The following is a 26363-nucleotide window of genomic DNA, read 5'->3' as shown; positions in this document are numbered from 1 at the left end:
GGGAGAGAGAAATACAGATAAAGGGATATGTAGAGAGATGCATAGATATAATAATTATAATACAGAGAGGGGGAGGGATGGAGGGATAGAAAGAAAGGCAAGCAGAGATGGATAGATACATGTATGGTGACAGAGAGAGGTGGTGGGTGTAGGAGGAAAATTATTTTGTCCAAACGTTAAAGATCATGATATGAACTATAAGCAAGAGATTATTAAAGCAGAGGGGTGAAGATATGGTTTGACAGGTTTTTATTAGTTGTCTCCCTCCGAACAAATATATTTGTAAAATCGCAACTGCTGATCTATAATTTAAACAAACATGTCGGAAAAAAAGAACCAGTGGGAAATAACTAATAAAAAATCTGTCATAGCACATTATCTGACCTATGTAAAACAGTTTCTTCAACTGATGTACGTGAAGTAATTGTAATTTCAAGACGGCTGTGATTTTCCAGCATGCAGCATATGTAGTACCCACCACATGCGACGCATACTAGATTAGCAACTTGCTATCAATATCTCGCTCTGCTTTCACGGTTTGCTAATGCTCAGTGTATGTGCCCTGGTGGAAATAACACAGTGTTCACAGTGTGAGAAACACAGTGTGAACACAATGTGAACACAATGTGAACACATTGTGAACACACTGTGAAATCACTTCACACTGTTAAATTCAAGCGTTTTTAAAGTGTGAACATATTGTGAATCATCAACTCATAGTGTGACACAGAATATTACCATGTGAACGCTCTGTGAAAAACCAAACCACAATGTGAAATCATCTCAACACTGTTAAACTCGAGCGTTTTCACATAATAGTCGACTATGTGACCACACTGTGATCACATTGTGGGACACTGTGTTCTGTCCAGTACGGTGTGTGTTTGTGTGTGCTCATGTTTTGTCTTTTTTTCTCTTCTTTATAAAGATGGAGTCAATTTAAAAGTCAAATACGTCACATCATGTTTGTGCTGTGTGGGTCTTAAAGTGCAACCATTTTGGATATTAATTCATGTCTTTCATTGCACTTACGTCAGTCGACATCTGATGTACAAAAAAAAAGTAGAATATCCACCAGTATGTTCATATGAATGAAACATAAGAGGCAGATAGAAAGACGTAAAAAAGGAGAGTAAAGGCAAGCGAGAGAAAGATCATTTTCAAGAGTGATTCGATGTCGGTTTATTTTTATTCAGAAGGCATTTACGAGGTTATTGCCTTGTACCTAACGCCTTCCGTATTAAGAAAGCTGTTTAGGGCTCACACTTTGCCGCGTACGAGCTGACTTATGATTTATGATAACATCAAGAAAGATTGATTTCTAATGCTGCTCTCTCCCTCAATTTATGCTGAGGATGAATGTGATGCGAAATGCGGTTATGGGACATGAAAAACGGGTGCCTTGCATAGAATATTCTAGTACACCGTGCAATGAATCATGCCCATCGTAATTACTGTGACTACTCTTGTGCACAGCTACATTAGCCTCCGTTGTATATCCATGTTTCAAGTTTAGACCTTGCATTTTAGTCCATTCCAAGTAAAACATCTAGAATGTTTATTTACAGCAGCACTAAACATGCTAAATGAAGCACTGCTTGAATGGATTCTGGAACTAGCCCTCCCCTAGTAACGTCTGAACACCTCATGCAGGGCTCAAGATAGGGGTGGCCCGGTGGCCCGGGACCACTAGAATTTGATATCGGGCCGCAAAATTTTCCTACGATTGAAAGGAAAGCATTTGGTGGCTCGAACAATTTCATACTTAAAGCTTTTTGGGTCCTGCATGGGCCACCAGAGAGAGAAAAAAATGGTGTTAAGCTCTGCCTTATGGCAACCTGGCTGATAGTCCCACTCTAGAATAATTCTATACATATTTCTGAATCTCCGTGTGGAGTAATTACAGGTTAATGGGGAGAAACAACATAATATTCGATACACATCTTGAAAGTAGAACGTTTGTTGTTTGTTTATTTGTTTCATTTTCTTTTTATCTGGGAAAATGGCTGGATAATTCATATTCAGCTGCAATAGCTGGTCTTCCATGGGGTCCAGTTTGACGTAAGGCGAGACCACTTCACCGGGTTATCACCCTGCTCTTTAAGATGAATGAATGAAGCGGAATCTTTTACGTGCATGAGTTGTGACTCTCTCACATTATGGGACCTCCATTTAACGTTCTATCCGAGGAACGGAGTGTTTTGGCTCTTTAAGAGGGGACGTCATGATTAAACACAACATTGCTCAAATAAACTCTAGAATCGAACCCGGGTACCTTGGATCTGGAGGCAAACGCGCTACCGACTGAGCCAAATCACCGCCCTGCTAGAACGTCGGATACCCTAATCTCCGACAGCTAGGCTCATCGCCTGTTTCCATTCCACCTCGGTAAAGTTTTGTGGTTGAATGAATTAGACCAGTGACTATCGTTCATAAGGACTCTGGTTCGAGCTCCTTAGCTGCATCGTCTGTTTCTCCGAAGGGAGGCGCTTTATCTCATTTTCCTTGTCCGCCATTTTCGCAGCTGTTTGCATGAAAGAATCCGCTGCTCTCTTAGGGGTCACGTACTGCAACTCTATCTCTAACCCAGGTTTTGAGTGTTTATTGGAACAGAAAACCCCATAGCGCTTAACGTACACACCGTCCACAGTCCCTGGCACAGACTTGGTTTTCAAAAACAAAAACAAAGTCACAGTAATTCTGATGCATGGTAAAAACACAGTTTCAGGAGTTCGTTCTGTTTGATCACCTTTCGCTGGAATAGATGCATCTGGGGTTATCCTCTTCATCTTTTTAATCTCTAAGCGTTGACGTTGTTCTGGACATTGATAGTGATGACAACGATACTGTTTGAGAGACCATTACATCCTTCGAAGAGGAACTATACGCGCTTGAATTTTCAGAATAGAAGAGTAGGGATCGAGTACAAAAATAGTTCAGAAAAATTATTGAATTAGCAGCGTTCTTGGAATAGGGGTTCTTGAATTTAGATGCTTTCTTAAACTAGCGAAACCAATCTCCTTGAGTAATACTTGTAAAAATCAGAAGTTAGATGATCGTTTCTGATTTCCCTGTCTACACCCTCATAGCAGTGTAACGCAATTTCTGCCTAGAAAAAAAAAAAGAAGAAAGGGGGTGCAGGGCATGGACAGCTTGACCAATCAGCTAATGTGAATAAATTGATTCTTGCTGAAGACGTATTGTGATGTACGATTATAAGTGGCTCAATTATGTGGGGGAAACCTCAATTCATTGACGAGTTTATTTTGTGATTAATTTCATTCGGGTTGTATCTGGGATGGAAAATTACAGGACGAATTTGTAGACATTCTGGAAATTAACAGGATCGGGGACTTCTTCTTTTCCTTTATACCTTGTGCCGGACAACCATATCCGGTTGTGATAGTGGTTATTTCAATAAGTGAATGGTTTTCCCATTTTGCTTGATCACAGGAATATCATATACATTAATTTGAATACACGAGATCAACTGTATCGATTTCAACGGGTGTCCTCAAATTTTCTTTCTCTGAAAAATCAGTGCGAAAAAAAAAGACAAACAAAGGCAATCGATAAAGATGATCATCATAATGTGTATTACGGTTGCATGTTATGCATCGATGTGTAAAAACTTTGAAATAAACCTATGGCTGACGAGTGGAAAGAGAAACACAAAACCGCAAATAAACCACCATCCCAAGGGTTCACCTTTACATTGTTTTTCAACCTTTTAATTAGAGTTTTCTCGAATCACTTGAATTCCGAGCTGTTCTGGAAAGGCAAAGCGAATTGAAAGCACCGGCTTGCAGCGACCACCTCATGTCGTTATTTTATTTTGAATGGTTGGTATTGTTCTTGTAATAATAGTGGTTTTGTGTTGTTGTGTAGTTCTTGCATTTTATAGTGGTTTTGTGTTGTTGCGTTGTTTTACTTTGTTCCGGCCTCTTGGCTCTATGCTAGCCCACGCCCTTCCCACGCAACCGTTTCGTGTCTTTGTTCTTTGTTTGTTTGACTGCTTGTTATACGGTGTGGTGTTTTTTGCGCTGAGGTCGGTTGTCGAGATTTTACCCTCAACAACGTTCGACCTTTCGAACTTGTGATTATACCAGCTTTTGATGCGACTTTCAGTCTTTAAAACAGGGCTAGCTGTCAAACTAAGTCACTTTCGCCTCTCTCCTCGGGGCACGTCTTGTCACTCTCAGGTGGGTCGGGCTGCTCGACGTTTGCCCCTTATTAATATTCCCGGTGATTCCCCCGCACAATTCATTCACAAGGGGGTTAATGACATTCCCCACTCCAGGGCGATGAGTGTTTGTTTATTTAGTTTTGCGGACTGCCTGAAAATCCGCCATATCCTCCCACGTGATTTGACGCTGTGAGAGTCGCATCAACGCCATTTTGGAGCTTCTTTTTTTTTTTCCAGCTTGCCTTTTCGCAAAACTTAAAACCTATAGACGGACAAAGTGGTCTTTTTTCCCGTTGTTAGCATACTAACTCCCAAAAGGACCGAAGTCATAGATTTGTTTTAAAAGGAGCAATAAAGTATAAAAACGAAAGCGAGCTTTATGTGGAGAACAAGATACGAAGTCTTATGATATTTATAAGCAAATCATGACGTGGCCCAATCAAAACTCAACAGTATAATTTGAACTGTCACGTGACTTTGATGTCTAGTTGCCAGTACTCTATACCTTTCTTTGTAATTGTTTGTCAACCAAATAATAGTTATAGACGAATTCAGTCTTGGATTTTTGCTACAGCAGTAGGCCTACACAATTAGCTGTAAAAACACTGTACGGAATGAGCCGTAAGGAATGTTCTACCAGTAAAGTTTTTTTTTTTTTTTTAAACGTTATTTTTTTAAATAATAAAAGCATATGGTTGGTAAGAATATCATGATAGAAATGCACATAAGAAATGATTTGGTTAACGTACTGACGTCCAAATATGTTGCAAGCGTGCATCATAAACAAACAAAAAGTCGCACTCAAACAAGTTAAAACTGGTCAACCCAGTCAATCTTAAGTTTTGTTTTGTTTTGTTTTCCGCAAGAGCGGTTCTTCTTCTACATGTTTCTGAAATTTGGGATCATCAAATAGGCATGGGAAATTGTGTTTTTCGAAGCTTTGCTAGAACACCCTTTTGTAGAATAGTGTGAGTAGGTGTGTCTTAGATGCCCCTTTTCATTTCTTTATGAACCTTTTACGTACTCTCCACTTTCAACTTTATTAACTCTTGGAAGGATAATGCTACTGAGTTGGAAGTTAGGATTAGTCATGAATAGAATTTGATAATAGAAGGTACAACGTTTCAACACAATCTGATAATCCCTTAATTGAGATTTGACAAAGGAGTTTTACATCTTGTTGTTGTTGTTTTTTTCTTGTCCCATTCCTTCCACAGACTATAGTAAGATTAAGCACTTGAGTAGACCCTAAATTTCAAAGCCTTGTTTCTCAGTAAACGCTTTTCAGAATACGCACATACTTTCCATTATTTAAACAGGTTAGGAAAGTCCATTAGTATTATGTTACACATCATTTCAAAGCTTGGAGTATGCTCTTTCAGAACCTGCTCTTAATCAAAAATCCATTTTCGGGCAATTTTCTGTCGCTTTTGTGGTTCAGGGTCACATTTCTACAATGGTCTTTCTGTGTTAATATATTGTTCAATGTGCTGGAATACCCCTGGCCTTATTGCTTGTATTTAATTGGTCTAATATTGCCGACAACAGTTCATCTGTAAGTATCATGCAGCTTGGTAATCTTGTGATTTTTAAATTGATATTAAAATTGCTCAAGGCTGGAGAGTAGCACAGGAGGGATAAGTTAAGTTGAGAGAAATAGAACGTTTCTGTCGTCGTTGCTGTTTGTTTTCAAAGTCACTCCCACAGAGTTAATTCTGACTGCAATAAGGAGGCAATTTGTCTTCGGTTTCTGTTGTTCCGGTTTAGAAGGAGACAGAACTGGTTCTGTTTGTCTATCGAACTAGATTTGCTAATGCCCTTCACCCTTCTCTTATTTGGCTTTGGCCTTACTTATTCGACAGGTGCTTGTAGTAGAGCGTCAGTTGCTTATAGTAGAGCGTCTGTTGAAGGGCACACTGCGTTCTGTTCATTGAGATTTTTTTTGACCTAGTAGGAAACGTGATTCAACGAGCAAAAGTTGTGAAAGAAAATTCTCTTCACAAAAATGTTGCACATTTGTGATCTACAAAGATACTGTTTAATGATGACATTAATCGTGAATCGTCAAAACAATATAAAAATAAAACAAAACAAACCTAGAGTAAATAAACATGGTTAATATTTATGAGGAGCATGTCTGGTCAAAAAAATGCACATTTGAATATCGTGTGTATTCTCAGAAATCTTTGAAGGCTTCCGTGGCGGTAGAACATTGTTCTACGCAATCAAGCCCTCTTTACCACTCCAAGTGTATATTCCGTGTTAAGAAAACAAACATTAGCAAAGCCCTTTTAATAGAGAATGTAAATTGCAATATTTGAACCAGAAAAATAGTCCGTACACACGAGACAAATTCTACTTCTTAAAATGGTTACATTCAAGGCTTACAGTTCCTGTTATTTCCCATCACCTAAAAAGACTAATTGTAATGATACTGCTTTGGTTTTATTTGGATGTTTCCCTATTTTTTTTTCACGTAAGCGGTTTTGTGTGTATTCATCTGATACACACCACATCAAGGCACATACACACAAGAACACAAAGTAAACCATGAATATGATCAAAAAGGAAATTATGAATTGTAAACCATGCATTATTTTGTTCCTTTTTTTTTATTTGACACACGTACAGCAAAATCACAATATTAGATCTTTTTGAAAGACTCATGATGTGCATTTCTCTTCCCATTTTTTTCTCTCGCTCCCTCCCCCCCCCCCCCCCGCTCTCTCTACCTGTCTCGCTGTCGCTTTCTATGTCGAGTGACTTACACGTGATATTCCACATAAATGCTTGTTCAATTTATGCGTCTTTCGTATTTTACCGTGTCAGTCGATAAAGTTTCTTAAATAGAGACATTTCCTTTCTGAAATGTAAGCAGCAGTTTGTCCCGGGACAACACAAGTTTGTTTGTTTGTAAGTGTGTTTCCCTTGTCAAAACCGGGAACTGGCATCTAGGACTCTCGTTTTTTTTTCCCCGAGTGCACTGTTACAACCATGAAGTCTTCGAATGTGTATCGTGTAAATAAAGTGCGCCGAGGTAAGAAAATAAATATTGTGCTTGAGTGTTTCAGCCAATATGTACTCTTCACTTTCACACGTTACGAGGTGTGAGATGCGTGACTTCCAGTCTGAAGGACATCTGTTTTTGTTTCTTTTTTATCTATATACATTGCCAACCCCCTCCTCAGCCCGGCCTCTACCCCTAAGAAAGTACAACCCATATAATTGCGACGATTTGAATCACAGTCCTCATTCTACGTCGTTATTATAGCTTGTTTGACGATAATGATACATGCAATTTAGATTCCTAGTCACCCTAGACGAAATGATTGACGTCCAGTTGACTCAATCAATTTTCAATTAATCAGTACTGATATTAGGGTGTTTTGCGTGTGTGTATTATTTCTATTTCCTTGCAAAGAAGAAGAGGAAGAAAAAGAAGATCTTTACCTTTCAAAAGTACGTGCATACACCCAGACACATTACAGAAATGTTAATGTTTCAAACGTGTAAGGACGTGTATCTATAATGAACTTTCACGTTAGATCGTTTAACTCAATCAGTTTTAAGACATGCTTGTAGATCCACTCTGCTTTACTATGTATCACGCAGAATACGTGTACAGATAAAAACAAACGCACCATTCATAGTGTCTAAAATGTCGATAATGATAACATTGGAAAATTTGAAGGAAAAAAAACTGAAATAGGATGAACAAAAACTGGAAGTAAGTACAAAATTGTAGATGATTCCATAGGGTGCATGCTCAAGCTTTACATGGTAACAAAAACACGAAATGAAATTACTTCGAATTATGGCTTTAACCGGGAAAAGCTAGAAACGCACTCCACTAAGCAAGATATTTGCCACTACTATTTGCTACATTGCAAGCACAACAGTAGCAAGATATTTGTATACATATTTTTTTATAGAACATATGCCTGTATAGAAACCAAACCTTCAAGGAATATGCGGGTGCAACGCTCGTTTTTATCTCCTTCTTCATATTTGTTAATGATCAATTTTCTCGTAGAATCATAATCAATGAATATTACTTTAGTCGCAATATCTCAGAGTGAAGTAAGCTTTTGTCTGAATGCAGAGCTTATTTCCTTCATTTCTACTACATTTGTTTTTTCCAAATCAGGACAAAATATACACTTTCATTAACCTGTTGCGACATATCTGCATGCTTTCGTATATATATATATATATATACATATATATATATATATATACACTGTATATATATATATATATATATATATATATATATATATGTATATATATATATGTATATATTTATACACATATATACATATATATACATATATATATATACATATATACATATATACATATATATACATATATATATATATATACATATATACATATATATATATATACATATATATATATATATATATATATATATATATATATATATATGATTATTATATGAAATCAAGGTATATGTATATCCATATGCATTGCAAATCCGTGCGAAAACAATACAAAGGAGTGAAAGCGGGAGAGACAACAAATAATGATCGACGTCTGCATCTAAGAACCATAGTGAAACTAATCAAGACTGGAGACCGGTCCCTATCTCTCTCAAAAGAGAACGGAGGAGGTAGATAAGAAAAAAAGGGGGTAATCACAGCACGCTCCTAGGTGATGTAGGGTGCGTGCGGGAGACAATCTTCCACAGCGTTCGCTCAATTTATAACATCGAGTCTTCTGTCTTGCGAATCAGCTCCCTGATCACCGCCAATCGAAGACGAGAATTAAACAATGAAGCAAGATAAAGAAGGAAGTGAAGGGGGAAAAAATCAATCTGCAGCTAGGCAGGGACCTTCTGTAAAGTAATCGTCCCCTGCGATTCATATCAACACAATCCAGCGTCGGTGAAGTTTAGCTGCTTGCAAGCTGCTGGTATACAGTTCTTCGTTTATCATCCGATAACGGCATACCCGAGAAACTTGTCGGTGAGGGATTGTATTCTGTTCAGCCAGTTTGCCGGATTAGGGACTCAAACAGAGGCCAATAATGATCACTGCGACTAAAGAATTGAGGATAGGACGTATGAAGACAGGAAAAACTAGGTCAAACATTACTGCAGCCTGTTAAAGATCACACCTTACCGCGGAATTTTCACCTTATGCTATTCACTACATTATGTATTTCACTAGATCTTTTGCGATGTTGTTTGAACTCGTGTATCATAAAAAAAAACACGGTTGCTTTTTTCTGCATAATGCTTCAGAAACATGTTGTGAAAATTGGTTCTGTTCACCTTATTTGGCACATTCAGGACCACTTTTGTGAAATTGAATATACCTCATGTCTATCAATTAGCTTCACCGATATCACAATGGTCTGGAATTATGAGAGTGTTTTTTTTTTGTACCCAATCTATCAATAGCATTAGCCATAATAGATAAGAAGAAATAGATAAGTTGTAAATAGCTATTACGTCTTGCGTCTTATTCCTTATTTATGGTGTTTATAAGGTATAATGTCCCGATTTATCCGATATTCCATTGGCACAATCACATAGTCGTTATGAAATCCCATCACTCACCCCCTCCTTCCCCCCCCCCCCAACCCCTCTAATTTGAACCTACTTATTTCATTGTTTTGCAAGCTCTTTGTTTTAGAGTTCCGTTGTTTATATTCTTTATTATTGGAGGATGAAAAAGAAAAACTTAACGTTTTCGACAACATTATAGACAAGAATTGTCACCCCAATACTCAAAGTGACCCAGAAAATCAAAGAAAATGAGCGGAAACACATAAACAATTGATTTCGTCTACCAACCCCAGTATTTTGTGTATTTGTTTGTTTGTTTTTCCGCAGCCATCTACACCTTAAAACCTAAATACCGGTCTGACTGATAATATAAAACATAACAATATGGCACTATACGATATGTTAGTCCTATATATAAATATATATTATGTTCCCTTCCCTCATTTTCTTCTACTTAATCGTATAACCTAGTTGATGGAATATGCTATTGATTTGTTCTCTCATAATAAACATCAGCTTTATGTTTACATCGATTTGTGTAACACGAAAATACCCTGTTCTAATTTTCAAAGACATATTTGGCTTTCTTATTCTCTCGCCAGGATAATTCTTGGCAGAAAACCCTAAGAAAGAAAGTAAAGAAAAAAAAGTGGGGAAAACAGCTTTAATCATAAACTGTGAAGCCCAAGCACTTAGGACAAAACCAAAGTGCAATCGCAAAGGTAAGGCGTAAGCAGCTAAAAGGCGATGAAATGGTCGTTTAACCTCGCTGTATTATCAAGGAAGCGTGAGAGATAGACGAATTTGCCAAATGAAGCATGCAAAGAAGCCGTACTCTTTTTTTACGGCAGTTTTCTTTTCCATTTATCTTTCTTCGCACCCCTTCCGCTTCAAGTTGGACATTTTCATAGTATTGAGAGGAACAGAGAGAAAGAGAGGGAAAAAAAATGGTCGTCTGCCGGTCGATTCTTCATCCGCTCACAGAAGCACCGTCCCAGGAATCAATAACAGTAGTGCGTGAAAGATGTGGAAAAGCGAAGGAATATACATGTCCTAAAAGAAGTGAAATTTGAGGGAAGTGCGGTGCAAAATTGTCGAATATTACAAGGATTATTACGAACAGGCTGTGGAGACTGGTGTCCTAAAATCCGCAGAGGAGACCATGCTAAATACGCATTGATCGAATTACGTTTGAATCAGTGAGAAAGTCATTTGGACGCGTGAATCGGGAAAAAAACCGAATCAGTGCTTGTTAGGTCAAGATGTGTGTATGCGTGTGTATCTGTCTGTCTGTTTGTATATGTATTCGAGTGCATGTATGTATGTGCTTTTGTCTGTCTGTCTGTTTGTCCGTCAGTTGAAGCCACTGCGTTCAAACAAGAAAGAAAATGCATAAATGCATTCTGTTATGAATTGTGCAAATGCGTGATTCCACCTCTTCGATATTCCCAACTTTGAATGTTACATACAGAAATATCACATATATTTCTTTGTTAATTTATGCACATTTACCACTTAACTGGGTATGTAGAGTTTGTTAATAACGAAACAATAACAGGAATAGAGTCAAGATTTCATCAACTGATTTTCGTCGTTTTCGACTTATTGGTTGTGTTATTGTTGTTAATTCCCTTCTCACGAATTCTAGAAATTTCGCCTGATAACTGTCTAAATACTTTTTTTTTTCATTCTTCTCTTTGCAATCTTTCAATTTTGTCTGAGCATCGCACAATCTACGACAGGAATCATTGTACGTGTTGTCGTAGAATTCCGCCCAGTCAACATTATTTGCTGTCGAAACAGCTTAACATGCACGTTGTAAGGCAGCCGAAATCCATTTAGACCTATTCACAGGATCTTGTTGATATAAATAACATTCCTTTTTACTTTTACACTGTAAATCAATTACTTCACAACCTGTACACTATAATGCGATAGCAATATGTTACCGGAATGTACATTTCCGATGACCACTAAAATAATTCTGCTGATAACAACGAGGTGTCAATGGGGTCAAATCATATCTCAGCCTTCACATTTGCAAATTTGGTAACTCCGGCTTGATACATTCTTGCACTAGCCGTGACTATATAGACACCTTTTATTTACATGAACAGAGGGGAAAATACACTTTCCACGTGTATTTTTTACTTGTCTAGAATTTTACTTGTCGATGTTTTGACAAGTGTTAGAAGGAAATGTGTTGTTTCTATGGTTAGGAAGTGTGGATCTCCTTATTAATGCAGTTTTAAGAAATGCTCCTGTGAACAATGGCGAAAGCAAGTGAGAATAGAAACGTGAAAATGTACTTTAGGGGAGAAAATGCTTTTTGAAAGTGCATACATGAATGTGTAAAGAAAAGTATTCCCATTTGAGAGAGTTCATTTGCATTCAGAGCATTTGGAAACTAAAGAAAGAAAGGGATGTGAAGAACAAAAAATCAATCGTACTGACCTGAAAGATTCTGGTCTGTAAATCACATACTGTATCTTCTTGGAATAGCACTCTGACTATTTATGTTACCCCAATTCTTTAAAATTCTTCATACATTTGTCTGATTATTTTGATGCGAAAGACGTAAAAAACGCGCATATATGATAGATATGTAATTAAGTAAACATATTATATATATATATATATATATATAATATATATATATATATAATATATATATATATTAATATTTTTATACATATATATATACATATATATATATATATGATTATATATATATATATATATATATATATATATATGTATATATATCATATATAGATAGATAGATAGAAAGATATAATATGCGTTTGTTTTTGTCCTGTGCGTGTATTGGTGACATCATCATCCTTCTTCTCTGTGACACTTCTCACGAGGGATCATACTCCTACCTGATCATGGAAGGTGCAGGGACAACCGTGTCGGAAATGACGAATGTCACAAAGTTCGTTATTGTTCGAATATTTCCTGGCCTTAGGGCGATATGCAAAAACAGGAAAAAAATATATACAAAAATAGTAAACTCAAGCAAATTTGAATCATGCCGGGTTTATATCGAATCAGGTACAAAGGAACGAGGGGGGGGGGTAACACAAAGATGACGAGAATATGTTAAGCCAATAAGGAATGTTGTTTTCTCTTTGCTCTTATAGTTATTCTGCAACACAAATCCCTGAAACTGGGATTAGATGCTAGGATGCATGTATTTCTTGTCGATTCTGTTTCTCAATGATCGATCAGTCTTGTCTCGATTCGAACTGGGAATTGGGCCGGAAGAGCTGGGCGGCTGTCAGGTTATACCCACAGTTTTGCCTTCGCCATCTACCGGAGACAGATTACATTCCCGCCATTATACAAACAATCAATGATGCAAGCGGACAGGAACTCTTTATGTCGCTTAATGGAATACGGGCAACGTCTCTAGAGGAAGAAGAAACCCGAAACATCCCTATGCATAGTAACAAAAAGCATTGAAGAGTACGTCGCGCAACAGCATTTCTGCCAAATTCTTGCAGCAGTCAGAAATATGAAACGATAACAGTTGTATATATCTACCGATTGATTCAGAATTCATTAGTTTACGCCATTGAATTAAATCAAGCAACTATGCGCATTAGGGTAGGGGCGTATTTCAATGCGATATTTCAGCGCCATTGGCGTTGTGAGAATGTGATTTGTACAAAAGAAAGAGAGACAGCGAGAAAAGTGAATTATTACAACCACAAATACATTTATATAACGACCGGGGTATGTGAAACAGGAAACAGTTAGGAAAGGGGTCGCTCTTCATTTATATATTTCTTTTGTATAATACCAGTGAACAGTTAGGAAAATACAATAAATCACAGTGTAATGTGTAAACACATGTCTCTGTAGTGAGCAAAATAATGTCAACATTGCAAACGGAGAACACGGACTCTAAATCCCATTAAAGATGCATCATTATTATGCACACTGGCTCAATGGACAAATGAATCGATGATATTTCCAAAGCCCCATTTCCGTGAAATATATATGCGCATTTGTTTGCATATTGTAATATGATGACGCAACATATGTAAAATGCGACAAAGAACACAGAATTTGAAAATATACCAGCTTGATATTTTACGGGACTAGAGTTTGGGGAAGGGGATATAGGTCATAATTTATGTGGCTGAGTTGGAAAGGAAAGAATAAAAAAGATTACTTAAAAAAATTTGCTCGCGAGCAGTTACGAGTCATCGTTACTTATGCGATAATACTTACAGCCTACCGAATTAATATTTATCATATTTGAAATAGAAATATCATCTTTCATGAAAAGAACGGTACCTTTTGTTGGTAGGTCCCCAGCAACATTCACTAGCAGTTTTTACCATCTCCTCGGTTATACCATGGTATTGAAATGGATTAAAATCTTTCATTGGCCTTAGACGTTGTATCAGGGCCCTTTGAATACATGAAGTGTGTTCTCAATCCAACATTATATATTCAACTTGCTATAATATACAATGTATGTATAGAAAATTGACTGAAATAACTAAAGTTCTCTCCCCCCGCCCCCCCCCCCTCCCAACAAAAAATGATGAGGTCCCAAATCAGTATGAAAATGTCTAAAGAAGAACTCTTTTAGAAGTACATTGTAACAGAGCATTATGTTAATAACTTACATGAAAAATAACACAGAATTCATAAATTTGAGCATGTTAGTAACTGTTTATGGATTCTTAAGTAGTTATGTAATTAAACTCTTATAATCTAATATACATTAAGAAATTGGGCGAAGTGTTACGTGGACTTGAATGTAACCATTTTCCAGTGAAAATTTGCCTTCGCGGATGTGGTATAGGTCCCATCATCTGCATTTCCCAAACAGGTTCACTATAAGCTTGTCCTCATTTGCAGATCCGTCTTATTCCAACATGCTCTATCATTATCTCACAATTAACTGGATGGGTCCTTTCCTCACCCCCCCCCCCCCACTTTTTTTTAATGATATTCTTTATTTGAATTTCATTCGATATCATGCCCTTGTTTACAATGAAATAAATATGAATAAAAAATCACCTATATACACCTCTCTCGTGCTGCTAAATTGTATTCTTTTAAAACATACAGTCCAATATATTTTGGGGTTTCTTTTACAAATCAAACCATGCATAAAAAAATTGACATAAAATTCTGCATGAATCTCAGAAAAAAAGCTATCTCGATCAACTTAACCAAGTCAATCCGTATCTGCTTCATTACGCAAACACTTGTGCTGCTGAATCACCTTCCTTTTGTACATATTTTTTTCTACAGAGCATATTCGCTATATCCTATATACAAAATTATATACAATTCTGCATAGCTCTAAGAAAGAAAAAAACTTAATCAACTTGATCAATAATAATTAATCAATATCACACACAGATACACACACACACACACACATTCTCTCTCTCTCTCTCTCTCTCTCTCTCTCTCTCTTTCTCTCTCTCTCTCTTGCTCTCTCTTTCTCTTCTCTCTCAGAGGGGGAAATACACATACTTTTGTTTTGGCACATTGCATCAAGATTGGTGTGTATTCTGCTGTCTAGATTTATAAGCATACAGCTAAATGCTTGATGTTTATGAATAAGAGAAAAAAGTATCACATAAATAGGTAATAAAGGATCACAGAAACCCAACTTTTTGATGGGGTCTTTTTTTGAATATCTCTTTTTAAACTTCAAGTGGACAATTTTCAAGTGGAAATATTAGAACGGAACAATGAATTTGGTAGAACTAAACCTGAGAGTCTAAGAGGCAAGATATTGTGGTGTCACACTCATCACATAAACTATCAAGGGAACAAATGGATAAGAAGAAAGAGATTGTCATTCGAAACTCTGGACGTTTGTTGCTGTTTTATGGGAGAGAAAAAAACCCACCAAGATTAAGAATACGCATGCGCATGCTAATTAAATCGTAGGCCAAAGCCGAGACGAAATCTCGACTCATGCCAATTTGGCCAACGTCAAGGGGCATGCTGACTACTGCCGTACGACGCGTATCCTGAACGCCTGTCAATTGCCGTGCGATTTTTCGTTCATTAAACCTCCGGTTTCAGCCTCACACAAAAGCGTTCGCTCGCTCCACTCATCTGCTAGTTACGCGCCGAATGGGCACAGGGCAACGATTGAGCACATGCATGCGGGGAACGCGATAATTTGATGGTGATCCCACCAACTCATCCTTACTTTTCTCTCCGTTCTCCATCTCCAGTTTGACTAATTGCTCAGGCGGGGACAGGGCGTTCTGCAGCAAGAGATCTTCTCACAACACTCCAAGAAGTGTGTTCTCCTGCAGTTTCTGAAGGGATTTTGTTTTTCTCTCCTCTGCCGAGCTGGTAATTTTCCTTTGGTAAGATCCCTTTTCCTTTGGATGCTTTTCCCAATTAGTTCAATCATAATATCTTGAGGAACACTCATATCAAGAGCTTATTATTATACGTCGTTGGTATGTGCGTTTCTCAACGTACCGTACACAAGTAAAAGAATAATAATGTGTGTATATAACATGACATGATTCTTGTTTCGGGTTTAATGCTGGCATGGCGTGACGGTGAACTAATTTTGTTCTTACTTGTTGACCTTGGATTAGCAGTTGCCTTGATGTCCGCAAAGTCGTTCCTGTTGTATTGAAATTGCACCTCAACTCGCACACACACACACGCAGTGCTTGATTCTTTATGGTTCCGTACTGACAATCGCGTTTTAAATCACATTGGGGTATATAGTATTGAAACTATAGAAAAATATCATCCAAGCTCGTCCCAAAGAAGCCTTTCCTCAAAAGTTTGTTATTTTTCTCTTTTATTTCTTCTTGTTTTCCTTTTTTCATGTGCGTATATTTGTATTTTGTGATGTATGTGTAGGGTATTTAAGAGTGTGACAGTGTTTGTAGCCACTGACAAAGCTGCTCTACTGAAACAAAATCAATACGTAAATAAATAAACAAATTTTTGACTTGTATGACACACTTCGGGCATAGTCAGGTTCTGTCAAGTTCTAACGAAACTCCTGTTGGAGAAGTCTACGGTGGTTGTAATACAGAGATTGATACGTGATATGCCGAAAACGAATTGATATTCACATTCATTGCAATGATTCTTGTACCTAATGTTCCACTATGCCATAATGCCTATAAAGTCATCTTCTTTGCCTCAATTAAAAGATCTGCTCTTCATCAATCAAAAACCTTAATGATGATGTCACTATAAACGATTGGATCATAATTCTATGTCAATTTCAATGCTCTGTGAAGGGGAAGGGGGCTTAACATGTGGAATGATCCAAAGAGCAACCCACACGATGCTGTGTATTTTTTTACTTATTTGGACGCTAAACAAACATGAATAACTGTATATTTTCTGACAAAAATACACAAACAAAAAGGATACCACGTAGTGATACAGTTAAGGTGGATGATTGGCGGTCTCGGTAAATGTCACCTCCCCCCCCCCCCCCCCCCCCCAGAAGAAGAAAAAAATATATACATATATATATATATATATATATATATATATATATATATATATATATGAGATATTGAAAAGCCAAAAACATTTTTTCTTCCTCTGTTTAACATGTCATATACAATTGTACCAGGGACGAGTAAGCATGTGGAAGTATGATTTTAAATCTGTTGTTGCATGTATTATGTGAGAAAAAAACAACAACAAATGCCAGCAGGACAGAACATTCACAAATGAATAAAAATTAACGCATAACTCCCAAATGAGTCAGTAAAACCACACATATTACACAGACAGGTGAAAAATACATCGGAAGAAATCACTTTGCGATTTACAAATTGAGCAATTAGCGGCGTATTGGTGTTGTCATTATGGAAAGGTCTACTTATATTGCCCTGATAAAGGACATATTGCCGCCACAAACACCTCAGTTTGCACGTGTAGTTGCAAGAAGGAGTTAAGCTCTTTTTGATTACAAAGAGGGAATAAGACAGATAGATGTTCGCCTATCAAACACGTGGATTTCTTCTTCCAATCCAAGACTTTTTTGCCGCATTAGGTTATGGGAATAGAAATGAACAACAACCACGGCACAAAAAGCTGCCGGTCTGGGTGCTAATGTCCCCCGGATTATTACCGCATTAGCGCTCCGAGAGAACTTGCCAAGCGTGAAAACTTGGATGCTCGGACCAGTGATCGGGCATCTCAGGCGAGGCAGCTTTCCGACCTTCGCATGACACGCTACATAACTTCTTCCGAGTTATTGAACATCTGCAGCAGTTTGAAGAAGAAGAACGAGAAACGCGCACTCTCGCCTTCGCCCTACCCCTCCCCCATCCTTTTCTCTCCCTGTCCATTTCTTTCATATCCCTGTTCTATCTCTCTATATATTCACTCACAATGTAATCGTATGATGTATTCTCTATCTCTTTCTGTTTTTCTCCTCCTATATCTCTCGTCTCTCAATTCACTCATACTACTGGGCGGCATTTTAACTTCTTTCAATTAGAAGCTATAGAAAGACGCTCTACGGAGCTGACGGTGGCGAGCTATCTCCAGAAATTAGATATTTAAAAGCTAATGATGTTTGCTCAGAGCAAGATCGCGATATGCGTGGAAATTACCCATTAACGTGGTTCCTTGAAGAAAAATAAAATTCAAAGGGGCTGGTGATGAACGAAAGTAGCCTCACAAGTCATTCTTTTACAGTTTCACATTTCTGTAATAGAACAAAATGAAAATGATGTTACCGTGTGCTTTATATATGTTCTCAATGAGTGCCATTGAAAAATTAGAATGATAGATAAATTAAATAATATAATCAACTTGACTGGAGTTGAATGGCTTGTACTGAATTGAGTGGAGGTGACTGAATTTGAACTGTCAAAACGGATACGTGCGATAATCTGCAATGGGTGTGCAATGAAAAGATACAAAGTATAATGTATTAAAGTAGAAAATCATATCTAGTTTGAATTGATACTCATGCATTCTACATACCCCTGTATTCCATATCGATTCAAATGATGCAATCAAAATTAATAATCACAGTCGAAACTTTGGATAAAATTTTTTTGGACTTTCAAAGTTTCATTTTTTAGTTTTGTCTATCGCAAAGCCATACAATATGCAAATCAGCTGCAGCGGTATAATGTTTTCATCACTATCACAATTCGTTCACAAAATGCTGCTAAAAAAATCGCGTTGTTTCGTAAAAGCTTTGCCCTACAAAAGCTTACATGGCTAGGTAATCGTAACGTTATTTCTTCTTGACTTTTAGGGGAAAAAGCAAAGCAAAAAAAAAAAACAAGAACAAACAAACAAAAAAACATACAAACATACAAAAAAAAAAACCCGAAGATCTGTGAGCAGGTCGACGGAGGACTTGCTAGACCATAACATGTAACATCATAATTCTCATCTAATGTATAATGTGCATATTCTACGTTTGCTGTGAATGTCATTGTTACTGGCAAGATGCCAACAATCAAAACTCTAAATTCCATTCTCTTAATTTTAATGCAAACTGAAATATCTGTCATTCTGTTCATTCACCTTACTCTATTAATTTTCAGCCAACTTGAGTATAGATTAGGATTGCCCTGAGAACTTTGATGGAAATTAGACGTAATCATTGCTATTCTGTTGACACAATAGTTTTGAACTTGATGATAGTCTTTTGTAGTTTTGAATGTTAACAGCAGAACAAATTAGTATAGTTTCTTTAACTTAAAATCACCTCTATATGGACACCGCCTGAAACAATCTGAAAACATTAGATTCAGAGAAGAACATGCGTGGCAGCTGAATTCTAAACTACAGCAGGTCCCGGTTTTTGTTTCATTTTCAAAGAGCAAACTCTTTATGTTTGATCAAAAATTTCAAGTGTTGTTTACTCATTTCTCGTTCATTCCTCTGCAAAGTAGTTTCCAGCATTTTCAAAGTATAGGAACGTCATGTGACATACAACTTGCGATCCTTTACTGAGATGTGCCCTACATTCACGAGCGATTGCCGACTGAGTGGTAAAAAAAAAACACGAACAAACAAACAAACAAACAAATTTGTAGTTGTTGACTTTTGCTTCATATCCGAAAAAAAAAATACACATCCGAACAACGAACTTCACATGAATTGAGGTTCAGAGCTACTTCCGATGCACATATGGGGATTTCTGTTTTTATTTTTATTTTCGATTGCAGGGTATACCAGTTTGAAAACATAGAATGATAGTAAGGTTTCACTTATCAACAAAAACAACAGCGACCCATGGGGAATGATAAATACTTAACATCGTGGAGATATTTTCGTGATGCAAAAGATTCCTGCCACAATGTGGCACAGTTTTCATCACCCCCGCTGCATCGTCCATCAGCGGCGAAGGTGGAATATAAACAAATGTATCAGCAAATGATGAATATGTTTGTGCTTTAACGGCGATTCCTAGCCAGGTTGACCGGGCGATAACGTATTTTGATTTCGTTATGTCCGACAGAGATTGATCGTGTACTGTCAGTCAATACCATCTTCCCAACAACGATTACATTAGTGTACACCGACAAGTCTATGGGGATTTTGTTGTACAGAACGATGAACCACAACTTAAAGGCATTCTTTGCCATTTGCAGATGACACAGAAACCAAGCTGTGGTACTTCAGAATAGTTCTAAAATGTGAGTTAGGGATCGAAACAACCAATGTAAATATGTTAGTTGGTATAATCAATGTTAAGTAATGTTAAATATACAAAATAATGAACAATAGTTATAATAAGATTGTTTCTGGAATAAACTGTCTCCATATGCTTATGGTTTATTGAGAAAAATAGCGATATCTCTTTTATATTTTAGGTTTTATTGCGAAATGTTAATCTAGTAGGAAGTTTCTTAATACAACTAAACTACACATATGCATCAAATGTGGTAACTCGAGCATTTTTTCTTTAATCACTGCTCCCGATGGTACACGGTACCTTTACAAATCCATTGGGTCTTTTTATTTTCAATATCGGCATTGCAGGAGATGCATACTCCGTGTAACTCTCCTATATACACCCCACAGATTATGAACACAAGAAGGTGCGTAAATCAACGAGAATACATAAGAACTCTACGTCGTGTACTGAGCAGTGGACTTACTGTGAGAGAATAACATCCTTTCTATGAATTTATACGTCTTCAATCGGAATAGCTCTAAGAACACAAGAATGGAGGGTTACAAAGATAACATTTTCTTATTGTTGTATGAACAACTTATTTTGCTGTCTCGTACTTTTTGATGTGGCGGCAATTTAATCTAACGTAAATTGTTTACAAGTCAAAATTATGTGTCATATCGCAATGGAACTTTATAAATCATATTGCCTACCCATGACTATCGCTCTTAACCCGTTCACTTCGGGAACCTGGTGAGCTGTGTATTAAGTCTATGAGGATTTCAGAATTCAATATTGAAGGGGTTAACACCTTTTAGATTCTGGCGATTGTCGCTGGTAGGCGTGTAAAGCGCGTAGCTGTACCTAAGGACTTGGCCGTGATTTTCCTCTGAGTAATCATAATATGCCGTGAAGCGCAACTGATTCGCTACGCGCGGTCCGGACGATGCGGCGACTGGCTCCGTGCGGTTGCCCCCTCCGTGTTTAGACGTGTTTAGGGCTGGAGAACGTATGACTGACATCTTTTTAAATTCCCCGTCATTAGCGGCTGATAATCTCGGCAATTCCTGCTTTAAAGCCGGCCGTATTTTCACTTTCGCTCACTTTCCTTCACTGTCTCTCAGTAATTACTACCAACAGCTTCATCGATCGACCAGATGAACCCGATTTCTGCGCGGTTGTACATCACTGTCCCTCCCGCTGTGCTTAAACTGCAAAATAAACATCCCTGAGCGTAATTAAGACTACAATAGAAAGGTAAACCCTGATGGGCGTCCCCTGTGAGTCTCTTATCTTGCCTGCTACCTAATGTTAGAAAAATCGTCATTTTCAAACCATAACCAAAACAAATAAGAATAAAAGGCTTACATTATGTGCAAAGGATATCGCATGAGTACCATGAGCTGTTAAATGTCGTAAACCTTTAATTCTCTCATTGGGTTTTGTTATCCCTGCGTATACTCAGCCAAGCTATATATAGCCCCTTTACCCTACGCTGAACGAGAAAAAAAAAAAGGAAATGAAAAGGGGAAATTCGAAAGACTCTCGTGGACCTATTCACAACTGTATTCTAACATACAAATTCAGGACGCAACAGAAAAATGTACAGGTATGAAAACTAGAACAATTTCGTATGTATAGTTTCATAGATTTTCTGTTCTGTTAACTCTCTTCGCCCCCCCCCCCCCCCAAAAAAAAAAAATCGAGTGTACATATAGGGAGGTAGAGAAACTATATCTTGTATTGCACTCGATATAAAGATGAAACACATTAATGCTGTAATTATTTAGAGTCTGACTTCTGGGTTCTTGTAGTCACAATAAAACGGTCACATTTCCTTTTGTTTTAGAATCTTTTTATTACACTATTTTGCGCTATATACTATGTGAACACTGTATAAGATACAAGTACAATTCCCCAAGTTCGATTAATGATTCTAGATATGCTGGGTATGAGCACACACACATGTTTTTTAAAGAAATTCGAGCGACACATTATTTTCTAAAACCTTTAATCATCGTTTCCATTTCAGTATATCGATAACAAATACTATTGACCAAATGCGATTACTAATCATGTTCACTGAGACTAGAAACATGAAGAAGCAATGCCATTGTGAAAAATTAGTTTGCCGGATATTTTTTTACAGCGCAGACTTTTTGTTGCAGCCGAAAATCATCTTTTAAATTCTTTCACTTTTAATCATTTTTGGAGATATAAAATTATATTGACATTTTTTTATATGCTGTCCACACCACTACGACATGCAATGTCCCCTTTCGGGTAGTTGTCATCCTTAAATTTTACCTGGCGTCTTTATTTACAGTTAAGAAACATGTGGAGCTGTACCTTACGACAGTGTTTTCTGTAATACATCAAATTTTTGACTGCCATCGTAAGGTATGGTACGGCTCCCATGAATTTCTGTCCGATGACAGTTGTAGTTATTCAGTGCCATTGGAGGTAAATAAATTGGTTGCAGTTCGTTATTCCAAAGGTTCGTTAATCCGAAAATGAAGTAAAGTCCTTTTTTCGAACGTTTGCCTATCTAAAAATGGAGAAAAAAAATCCGAAGATTCGTTAATGCGACAATGAAGAGAGGCTCGTTATTCATTATTTCACTTTCGGATTAACGAATCTCCGGACTAACGAACATTATTTCTATTTTTTCTCTAGAATTCTTGGATTCCAAACAACATGTAGTTGATAAAGAACGTATACTAGTAAGCGATAAATGGCGCCAGAATTAGTCTGTCTCCTAATCTCCGGAATAACGCCACAATAATATTCGGATTAACTAACCCTTTGGCTTGTGTGAACATGTAATGCCTCAGACAAAACTCACTTAAGAATTCGGCAGTTAAGAATACGTTCAGGGTTACTCTGTGTAACAGCACTGAATGCTTGTGTTTCTCCTTGCGACGGTGTGACGTCACGTGAGCGCTCTGCGTCATTATCGTCGTCAACATTACGTCAGAACGTGACCTGTAACCAGAGCTTATAAAAATGAGTCTATTCATGTTTAAATCTCGTTAAACCGCTGCGTCCAAAAACATAATCGTAAGTATAAATTCCTTGTTGTTGTTGTTGTTGTTGTTGTTATTGTTGTTATTATTGTTGTAGTGGTAGTTGTTGCAAGCTTTCGTGGATTCACGTTGCACCCCGACATTTCACACCGAAGCAGATTTAAACCATGCTAATTCCTCCCCATCGTTTGACAAAATGGCGCCATGCTTTTAGACAAGTGTTCTCCGGCAGCGGATTAAACCTATAGTTAAGGAGACAGGCAGCTTTTTCTTGTTCATGACTTCTTTAGAAAGGGATGAAAGAAGGAATATAGACTGTATATCCTTTTTCGAACACACTTTGCATTTTAACTCTATGAATCTAATGCAGAATCAATCAGGGTCTAAAGCAAATTTATCTGTGAGTGTTCGTAAAGAAATCAGAAACTTATCAGGCTTAATTTCCACTGGGCTTAGAAGTTTGAGGCTTTTTGTCACAAAACAAAGCAGATAGAAAGACGTAACCGATGCTTCCAACGCAGTTGAGATACAACGATATAATATTCGACTCTGATTTGATTTATCTGTTGTCTTAATGAGATCAGAAACAACGAGGGACGTGGAATCCGCCAACGCATTCCTTGAAAGAACACCACGATCTGGTGAATCAGCGTTGTTTGAAATTCGTTGCTTCGCAATATCGTATTAGGTTCTTGGCCATGTGCTATCAACGATCGCACAGTAGTCTCCTTTTGGTCACGTGGTAAAATATCGCTCCGCGACCGGATGGTTCGGAGCACTGCAATCTTAAAAGAGACATTTTCTATACGTAACTGCCAAATCGTATTTCTGAAAGTTAAAACATAGTTCTCGGGAGGGCTCAAACTTTATTTTCCGCCATTTGGATCTTGCTTGCAACGCATCGAAAGGGTCTACCAGGAAACCTACCTGGCTGATACGATTTGTGAAGATAATGAGTTGTTCTGGAGTATCTTGAGATTAAAAAAAAAAAATGTAGAATGATTTCGATCGAATTACGCGACTTTTCTTCCGGAAGGGCAACCCCCGTTCAGCATTGTGGGGAGGTAGAATGTTACAGGATTATTGATCTTGCTCTTTAAAATGTTTTGAAATGGCGCCTATCGTTCTTTACCATGAAAATCTTCATGATTATTTAGTATGTTGGTCGATAAATGATTTAGTGAAACCTGCTTCGGACGACCACAACAGGGGAATGTAATTGGAGCCTAGCGGGGCAGGTGATTTTGATTCTCTGTATTTTCTTATTCCATTCATTTCATAGACCGCCGGCCACTCCAACAGTCATAGTGCATGCCGTAAACTACATTTATATCGCATCGTCTACATTAGCCTAAAATGAAGTGATTAAGTCACTTCCATAAAAACTTAAAAGTCTTATCAAGAGAAACATGCTTCATTGTGACATTGTACGACTCTGACATTTACGTTGATGTAACGTCCCCATCGGTAATCAGAACGCTAAAACATCATTAGGAGAAAACACATGTTTCAATTGTTTTTACCCCTCGAGCGAAGTATAAATCAAGTCGCGACGACGTGTTGTTAAACGCTCAAGGAGCTCGCACGTATAATGGCTGGCCTGAAATTACGCAGCAAAGCGTCGTATGCGCAGAAACAGTCACGGATCGCGCAGATAAAATTGCCGAATCTTTACTCTAATGGACCATTCCAGGCTGAAAATAATTATGGAATTGCTTCGGGCTGGATAAACAGCTACTAATGATCAATCAGTGTTGTATTTCCAGCAAACACGGAGATTTGGGTTAAGCACATCTTGACCTTTGCCACTGTTTTGACGAAATGGTATAGGGATGTTCTAATCAGTTTTTCATCACGTAGAGAGAACACAAACTGGACAGGTGTTTTCACCGCCGAATTGGAACCCCTTCCTCTCTTTCTCAGACCCCCCCCCCCTCCCGCCTTTATTCTCTTTCTTTCTCTCTCTTACTCTTTCTCTATTTCCCCTTTCCATATCTATTCATCTATCTGGCTATCTATCCCAAGATAACAATTTATCTCTTTTCTTGTTCCTTCCCCGTGCCTATTATAACTCAAAAATGTTGTATGATATTTTGTGTGAAGGTTAGAGAGCGTGGGCCTTTTTTTCTCTCTTTTTCAAAGGATATAATGAGGGTTAATGCGCCTCTAGACAAGTAGTGGTCTTTAAATGGACCATTGTTTTTCACCTTTTTTCGCATAACAGTAGAGAATCTGACTCATGGTTGCTCATTACATCCGAGGCAAGGTTGTTACTAATATCATTACAAATACTATTACTAATAGATGTGTTAAATGAATCCTGCAGTTGTAGCAAAAGTAGGTTAAAGGAATAATGATTGCTACCGGGGCTGTAAGATGAGTTTCCTTCCTGAAAAATCTATGGTTTCTTCAGTCATATACCCAAACCTTTAATAAGAAGACCATTCAATTTGCAATGCATAGTAACATCAAATAAACACATACTACTATCAGTCTTAATTTACGTTTAATCGCGTATGCCTTTAACTTTTGCATCTTTCGAAAGTGATAGGCAGACCTATCTGTATTCAAACCAAATTTAAAAAAAATAATAATCTTATTTAAGGTTAATGGCCGAAGCCATACTGAGCTACTAACACAATTTGACGCCTGATACTTAGCAGTCAGAAAACTTCCAGTGAAATGTAGATTAAATGAGTGAAATGGTTAAATTAAGGGCTGGCGGTGGTTGTCATGGTGAAGTTGTTCAATCTCTTTTAGCCGAGACACACACATACACACACACACACACACACACACACACACACACACACACACACACACACACACACACACACACACACACATACACACACACACACAGATACACAAAGACGCGACCCTCGGTTTTAACGTCACTGTTGGTATGCACTTTCCTCGGTGTCATTATCATTCGCACATTATGTCAACTCTTCTAACTGCCCCGCCGCTACACCAAGTATGTAC

Source organism: Diadema antillarum, unplaced genomic scaffold, assembly GCF_040938485.1.
Source record: "Diadema antillarum isolate AM-2024a unplaced genomic scaffold, OU_Dant_1.0 seq00000303_RagTag, whole genome shotgun sequence".
Classification (NCBI taxonomy): Eukaryota; Metazoa; Echinodermata; class Echinoidea; order Diadematoida; family Diadematidae; genus Diadema; species Diadema antillarum.
Note: the sequence above shows the minus strand (reverse complement) of the source record.